The sequence below is a fragment of the Carya illinoinensis genome, chromosome 9, assembly GCF_018687715.1.
Source record: "Carya illinoinensis cultivar Pawnee chromosome 9, C.illinoinensisPawnee_v1, whole genome shotgun sequence".
Classification (NCBI taxonomy): domain Eukaryota; kingdom Viridiplantae; phylum Streptophyta; class Magnoliopsida; order Fagales; family Juglandaceae; genus Carya; species Carya illinoinensis.
In genome coordinates, this window is record NC_056760.1 from 4831868 (window position 1) to 4841223 (window position 9356).

Sequence of the window (9356 nt, forward strand, 5' to 3'; positions counted from 1 at the left end):
TTTCATTTTATCTCTTTACCCAAACATGACTTGAAAGAGTTTCTTTGAGCTCACTCCACTCTCTCCAGACAACCGATTTTTGGATGTGTATCCTATTCTCACCTTACAGCATATGGAAATTGTAACAGCCTGTTAGAAATTTAATTATGAAATTTTTATTAGCTTTAAGAATCTCGTGAAGACTACATAAGTTTTCACGAATTGACTAATCGTATAGGTTTTAGTCTGTCAACATAGTTAGTGTTATCACTCACTTTGGTGTCAGAAATGCGATTTTAATTATTTAAGATAGTTAGAAGTGTCAGAATACATTATAGTCTACACCACTAAGCTTAATTGAATATTTAGGATTTTTCAGTACTAAGTTTATTACATTTATTTTTGGAGTGAATAGTAACCTCGGTAAACGTACTAAGCGCAGTGTTTTCAAAATCACAGTGTGTAATGTCCAAATTAAGTTAGCGAAATTTTATTTGAACACTTGGCAAGATCTTAACCACACATAATTAATAGTATTAGATACTTGGCACAAAAAGAAACCATTAGATGGAATTGTGAAGGAAATCAAAGTGTGAGATCATGACACCTAAGCAAAATCTTTTTCATCTGATCAACCAAATTGAGGCCCACTAAGGCCCACGAATTTGGCCACCTTGGCAAGGATTCTTGGAGAAGTTTCCTCCCCCACTTGGCAGATCATTCATTGCCACAAGCTGCACTCAATAGTATGGAAGAACCCACCCCATCAAGAACCATGCCCCATAGCTTTTGTCCTTTGCCCCCCACTATTCTTCACTTCATGTCACACGTATACCTCCACTCAATGATCATTAAGGTACAAATAATCCCCCTACAGAAGTCTTGAGTCGTGCAAGACACTTTTAATTCACTTTAATAATTTCTTCACCCCGTTCTTAGAAAGAAACGCAAAAGAGCTCTCAGACAGATTTATGGGTCTTTTTACGTAGAGATTTTCAACCACTTGTAAGTATTTTCACACGATGACTCCTTCATAAAAGTTGTTCCTCTTTGAGTCTAGTTTTCGTGGATGTATTTTTCGTACCATTCCATGGTCATTTGGTCAGTCAAAAGTATTTTTAACCATGGAAAGGTCATTCTGGGCGTGAATCTGGAGAGTATGTTATGTTTTGGAGTTTTTGACCAATCTAATGGACATATCTTGGTCCGAAAATTTTATGGAGTGTTCTTAGCATGTGTTTAAGAGTTTTCATTGAGGTTTTGTTACGTGACTAAAGCTTTTGATGATAGATTTTTTTAGATCTAGAAACTTAAAAACTGGAAGTGGCAAAACAGTTTTTATTTTGAGAAAGTTTGAATATTTCGAGGTTTGATCTTACTCTAAAGGCTTAGATATTTTTATATGATGATCCTAAGTCTCTTATTTTCATGTTAGAATGTTATTTTAGAGATATTTAGTATTAGTTTCAAATATATGATTTTTCTATGCAAGAGGATTTCGGTTAGGCCTAAGATTTGATTTTTTGGATTAGATCCATGTTTATTTTTTTCTAGCTATGTGATTTTAAGTTTGATGGTTGGATCCTATTTAAGACACATCATTAAACCATGTGATGCTTTATTTCGAAGATCTCACCTTCTTAAGCCATTGATCAAGAGATTTATCAAAACTAGTTGAGGAAAACGTTTCTATTTTTAGACTAAGTGTGAAACCAAAAATTTCAAATGTTATTTTGTGATTTTGGTGACTTTATTTTAATGATTTAAAGCATGGTTGATATTAGGATGATATTGTGAATATGTTAGAAGTAAGATTTGATTTTTGAAATTCTTGGAGATGTTTTGATTTAAGGTCAAAACTTGTGATTCAAGTGCTTGGATTTTTTTACAAAAAAAGTTTGGTGTTGATTATTAGCTTTTTCTAAATGGATGTTTTAAGTATGGTTTTGAACTTAGGATTGGAAGATGTTTGTTGCAAAACTTTGGTTTAAGCATGAGTTTTGAAATTGGAAGGAATTGCAACAAAAATCAAGAGAAATGGCCTATGGATGTTTCGGCCATAGTGTATCTTCCATAGCTGTGATTAGTTTTAAATTTTTCTAAATTGATATATGAATTGAGAATAAAATTTACATGAGGCATGTAAATTTTGGTGACTTTTGGAGTTAGTATGCAAAATCCTTAAGTTATGAGTAAAACGGTCATTTTCCTACATGCAAAGAGTAAAATAGAAATTTTACTCTTTGAGTTAGTATTTTCCATATTTCAATTTATTAGTGATTTAGTGCTAACTTTTAGAATCACTAATTACAGTTCCTCGTGATCGCGCTTAAGGTTTTATAAGAAACGCGGAGATCGAAGTAAGTTAGCTTTTAACTTACTAGCAGTCTACTGTGTATGTGTGCTAAGTAAAGGAACTACAGTGTATGTATGTGTGTTATAATATATGTCATGCTATGTCAAGTCATCACGTAATTATTTGTTATATAGAATTTATTTTGTCATCAGTTTTTATCTGTTACATAATTATTCTGTCATGTATTGCTGTACATTACAAGTACATCATGCTAAGTATGTCATCTATTACATGTATGTCAAGTCATGTAATATTCACTGTTGCAAGTATGTCATGTTAAATATGTTGTCTATTATATGTTATGCCATGTTACGAAATATTTTTATCTCAAGTTGGTCATGTATTTCAAGTTATGTTCAAGTCACGTTATGTTACGTCAGGATTTCAGTTCTTTCGTATTCCAGTCACATTTCATCTTGATTACTTATGTATGGGGTCACAGCAATTGTAATGCATACACTACGTGAGACACAGCAATTGTGACACGTAGAATACATGGGGCCACAACAACTGTGGAGTGTGTATTTAAACAGTTAAAGAATAAGTTTCCGTAGAATACATGAGACCACAATAACTGTGGAGTATGTATTTACACGTAGAATACATGAAGCCACAACAATTGTGGAGTATGTATTTTCATGTTAAGTCAAATTTGTGTAAAATACATGGGGCCACAACAACTGTGGAGTATGTATTTACACGTAGAATACATGTGGCCACAACAACTGTGGAGTATGTATTTTTCATGTTAAGTCAAGTTTGTATAGAATACATGGGGCCACAACAACTGTGGAGTATGTATTTACACGTAGAATACATGGGGTCACAACAATTGTGGAGTATGTATTTTTCATGTTAAGTCAAGTTTCAGAACAAATTCATGATAAGTCAAGTTTCATATCACGTTCATGTTAATTCAAGTTTCAGAGCAAGTTCATGCTAAGTCAAGTTTCAAATCAAGTTCATGTCAAATCAAGTTCAGTTCATGTTTCAATTTAAGTTATGTCAATTATGCTATGTTGTACGCTAAGTTATACTTTAATTACTTATGACTTTGATTATGCATTTATGTTTTTACTGTCATCCAGGTATCATTAGCTTGTGTGGAAGATTTTTGTTAACTTACTGAGATTTGTAATCAAATCTCACTTTGGTAGTCTCAACTACCATTCCTCCCGAATGGTAGATCTTGTTACAGGACCTGAAGGAGAATCAGGAGCTGATCAACTAGACACAGTTGACTAAGCGACGGTGCGACATCAATGTTAATATAGTAATTAACGTAAATTACTACTTGTACGATTGAGTTGCATCTCTAGTACTTTTTAGATCATAACCATTTTGGACTAGTGTTGTGATCTTAGTTGTTCAATGAGTTTTTATGTATGAAATATGTTTTAAGCATTTGTGATATTTTCAATTTGGTGCATAGTAATGCTAAAGAAAAAATTTATCCGCTGCGAATATTGCATATTGTTATATACATGTTAGGAACATTGCATCTTATATGTCATGAACGGGGGCAGGTAACCTTGTGTTGCATGTCTCGACGCTTCAAATATCCGTCCAATCCCAAATGGAATTTGAGGGCATCACAGAAATAATATTTTTCTTTTTCTAGCCAACCAAGATACTCTATATTTCTTCAAAATGTTTCCAAATTTAATTATCAAACTGTTATAAAATCATGAAAATAGAGAAAGAAATTTAAAGATAGAGAGAGAATGAGAGGAGATTTTCTTATTAATCTGTATCACATATAACATCAATATACCCATATATATAGGGTTGCAAAAGAGACTATGCTTTTGACGACTAGCACTATACATTTGACGGCTAGCTCACTATGCTAGCATTATGCACTATGCATTTGACGGCTAGCTAAATGTGGTCATACAATTCAAGATAGTTTATAATACTTCCCCTTTGGATGACCATATTTAAAGAATATGCCTCGTTAAAACCTTGCCAAAGAAAAACCTTATGGGAAAAAACCAATGGCGAAGGAAAAAGAGTACAATATTCATGTGTATCGTCGAGTGGTTTAGGATTGCCTCATTAAAACCTTGCAAAGGAAAACCCAGTGGGATAAAACCTTAGCAAAGGAAAAAGAGTACAATCAGCACAAGTCTTCAAGACATTACTTCCCCTGAAAAGTGTATGATAACAGGTCTTCACACCTCCGCATTCTAATGTTCTGCATAATCTTCTTAAATGTTGTAGTTGGTAATGCTTTAGTGAATAAATCTGCCAGATTTTTACTTGACCGTACCTTCTTGATATCAATTTCAACTTTCTTCTCATGAATTGCAATGATTTTTTTGTGTGTATCTGAAAGATAACTCGCATCTGTACATCCAACTAACTGTGGACTTGATCCATGTTGATAAAATAATCACAACTGGATCTTTCTGCTCATCACTACTCTTCTGGAGTTTTTGTAAATAACACAGTTAGTGGAGAATTCATCAACATTAAACCGCTAACCTCATTTTTTAATAAAAACGGTGGCCAGCCTTTTAAGATCAGACAAGCACCGCGGATTTTCAACTCCTCTGTATGTGTCAGGCGTGCTGTCAGGCACCGCAGCTGTCAGACGTGTTGTTAGACGCCGCAGAGCTATGAAGCTATATTTCATCTCTTTTCTCTTGCTTCACGAGAGATGCTGTATCATAATTTTCTCTATAAAAGAGATATTCAGCTCATCTTCATTCACATCTCATCTTCTTCACTTTTCTGTAATCATACTGCATTTTTACTCTGCAATCTCTTTCTGCATTCTTATCCTACAATCTCTCTTTGCAATGGCTCAGCAATTTTCTCAGGGTCAATATATGAGGTATTCTGCACCTCGTTCATCAGCTGTTCCTTCTTCTACCACAGGTGCTATCATGCAATATAATGATCTGACTCATAGGTCAGATAATGAAACTATCTATGAGCTTGTGAGTCTCGGTACCCGATACTCATCATCCATTGTCGCATTTTTTTAGCGATTGCAATCCAGAACTTGTGGAGTTGACAATCTCCACGAGAATATTGCTATACTTCAGCGACTTCTTCTGGAGTCCAACATGAAGATAGAATCAATAAAGAAAGAGAATAGGAATTTAAAATCCTTACTGAAATCTTCTTTTCGATTGCCCACCCCTTTAGATAGGGATGCCATGCAGATTCTTGAAGAACAAGAGCGTTTGAAGAATGAGGCAAAGTGCCTCAAATTTCTGTAATTCTTCCTTCAAGATAATAAAATAATATTTCACAAATATTCATATTTGTATTTCTATCTTTTGGTAGATGTTCTGTGTGCTTCCTTTTATTTCTTCTTTAATAATGCACACTTCATATCAAACCCATAATATGAATCTGAAATACTAATTGTATTAAAAGATGGTATTTCATGACTAATAATATCATCCATCTTCCCCTTAAAGCCGCAAGGGTTTTAGATTTATATTTCAAATATGTGCAGTTTCATGAGCTCTTCTGGAGCCTCAATCATATATATAAACTGCAATAATACCTTGTTTCCATTTGCGTTTTGATTACTTTAGATCATATAAGGATATTTGAAACTTGATAGAATACATATTTCCAGATGTATTCATATTAGAAGTTTCAGACATTTTCTATCCTTCAGGGATTTATATATATCATGATCCAATGATCCATATAAATATGCAGTTAATCATGCATATCTAAACTCTCGGTAACTTTCAAGCTAATAAAGATCTCAATATGATTTCAACCACTTTAAAATCATATCAATATTATTTTTTCGAGAAACTAATTTGTGATTTCTATATTACATTTTCATATTAAAAGTTTCAGGCTTTTTATATCATGTATATAAATATCCACTGATATTTAACAAAAATCACCTCTTTAGGTGTTTGGACTTCAAGTCCATATTTATCACATTTTACTTAGTGATATCAATTCTGCAGGAATTGAGAAACTAACTCGTGATTTATATATCATATTTTTATTTCCTTTCTATAAATACCCACTGATATTCAACAAGCATCACCTCTTTAGATGTTTGGACTATAAGTCCCGATGCATCATATTTTACTAGTGAATCAATTCTGCAGGAATTGTTTCTTTCAATTTTGGCCAATATTTTACGTCGTATTCTTCGACGGTTCTTGATTCACTTTCATCATTACTTCTGGTAATGTTAATTGTCATCTCATTTGAAAATACGTTGTCGATAACGATTTTATTTCTATCTATAATTTCTCAATTATTCATGAAATGTAACGAGATCTCGTTATTTTCAGGTACCTGTCCCTCTTCAAGGGAATACATTTTCATGAAAAATCTCTTCAGGAGACACTCTTCAAGAGTTTATATAGGAGAATTTTATACAGAGAATTTGGATGGACTTTATTGCTTGTTTTGTGGGTATGACCTCTTCAGGAGCACCAAATTATTTGTGCCTTTCTCTTTTGAGATACTCTATCTTTTGTATCGATAAGTCTCACATGTCTTTATACATATCTTTAGACTGCTAAATTTCTTAATTGTCCTACAGGGACTTCAATCCTCGCTGGAATTTTAGCAGTTAGAATATGAGACATTTTTATCTTATTGTATCCAAAATTTAATTATCATCCGAACTTCTGGTTCACATATGATAATCAAGATAACGTCGAATAATTTCATCTTATTTGCTTCAAGCAAATTTTTTTTTCCACTTCTGGTGGTAAGACTTTATAGTAAAAGAATCTTCTGGTTTTTTTATGGACGTCCATATGAAAATCATTCGACTTATCATAATTGATTTTGGATGATCAGGATAACCATGAATGATACAAATATTTTGAATCATATCACTTTTTGATGTATCATAATATTTGATTCAATAATTATATAATATCATCTCAAAGAGAAAACTTATAGCTTTTCCAATACGAGCTTCTGACTCGAAAAGATATTTATTATCACGTCCAATCTCTTAGTTTCTTTGAATGATATAAATTCATTATCATTCACTTCAGGGAATAATGTAGATCTAGTAAGACGTGACTAATGATTCTTATCAAAAACTCATTATTTTGCTCAGTCACTGAAAGACCATATTTAAATTTAGAATATATTGTGAACGTTTGCGTTTCATATTGCAGGAGCATACTCGATATTGCTACTTCAGGAGCATATTTGAGACGTTCATTTAAATATATATTCTTTCCACAATTTCAATTATGCAACTTCAGGTGCATAAATCATAATGAGTTTTTGGTACACGTATCACTCATTTAAACTATGAGGTACTCAATAAAATTATTGATTTAGAGCGATCCTTCAGGGATGCTCCATTTCCATTTTAAGATAAATTATATCATCAATAATTCATAACAAGTACAAAAAGAATAAATAAAACTTGTATATGAACTATGTGAATAAAATTATTCACAGATATAATTGATATGTAAATTATGAAAATTTTAATTCACCAATATTTACTTTAAAGATTTCAAATGATATATTGAAAAACTTATTTGAAATAGAAGATTACTATCTTCAATATCATCTGAACCTTCGTGCATTGTAAAAATTAGTAAGATTGAAAAATATCACAATACATAGCTCCTATCTGTAAAACTAAAATTATTAGTCAAACATGTCAAGCTAATCATAAAAAAATTTACCTTTATCTCTTATAAAGAGGAAACCAGTCAACTATTATTACAATAATAATCGTAATCACTTACCAAATCCAAAATCTGGTGATTCAGATTCATTCCCATAAGCACCAACCTTTTCTTTTCTTATTTTATTTTATTATTATTATTATTTTTTATTGTAAAGATAATGCATTGAAAGCACTATGGATTTGATTAGGTGCTCCCATATTCATCCCCCGTTAGCACCCACCAACCCTTTTTTTTTTCTTTATCCAAAGATGCTTCCTTTTCCTCTAAACGACAAGAGGGGCTTTATGACTTTTATGACAAGCGGACTTTATTTTCCAACTTTTGTCTATTTGGGTAGGTGTCAAGCTACCGAGTGCTGACCTCACCTATGGCATAGAGGTAGATTCACTGAAAAAATGAAAAGAATCATGGACAAGCTTTCATCGGTAATTTGCCTAGCTTCTTCATCTTCGCTGCTTTCTAAAGAGATCAAGGGGTTAAGATTCTTCATCCAGGAGCTAGAAATTCCTAGCTGGGATATAGCATAAGCGAGTCTGGTGCACCGTTCAAGCATCTCTCTGCAAGTGTACCGGACATCACCGTACACAACATAAAGTCTGTCTCTATAGACCATCGCAGAGCGCTCCTCGGGTCACGTGGTTCCAAGCCCGGCTTGCTCCGCAAGTTTCACCATGTACACGTACTGCTCCCTGGTTAGTAAAGAATCAGATCCCTCTAAAGCTTTACCCAGTTGATCTTTACCCATGTAACCAGACACCTCAGACCTGGTGTTGATCTAGACTTGTAAAAGACCGCGTACTAAAACTGTGTTTGCAGTTGGAGCATCTAGAGACAGAGAGGAAAATCGAGGAGAAAAGCTTGGTTACAACACGGCGAGGACAGCAGAAACACGTCCCTGACTAAACTGGCAGCGTCGGTGCTGAGCCGATCAGGCGAGATCACCATGGTGAGGACGACATGGCTTCTGCGATCTTCTGCAGCGGCAGGTTTTGGAGGTGCGCTACCAACTCAAGCGACTGAACTGCTGCCCTCTCGTGATCGTAGTCTATGCCAGAGATGAATCACCGAAGCGATACTAGATCATGCTTCCCGGATCTCCTCTGAATACAGCGTGAATATCGAAAAGAAAGTAGACATCGACGAGGACTACTCTCGAGCTCCTCTGTTTGTTCAAAAATGGAGTGAACCGACCGTTTGAAATCGAGGACTGTTTGAACGAGGTGGTGGGGCGTGCCATACTTCTCGGTCAAAGAGTTTGGGAACTTGTCAGTGCGCCCATATGGATCAGCTACGCTTGCACACCAGGAGATAGATAAACGCGAGATGATCTTGCTTCCGACAGCAAGAGTTGGTGAAGAAGA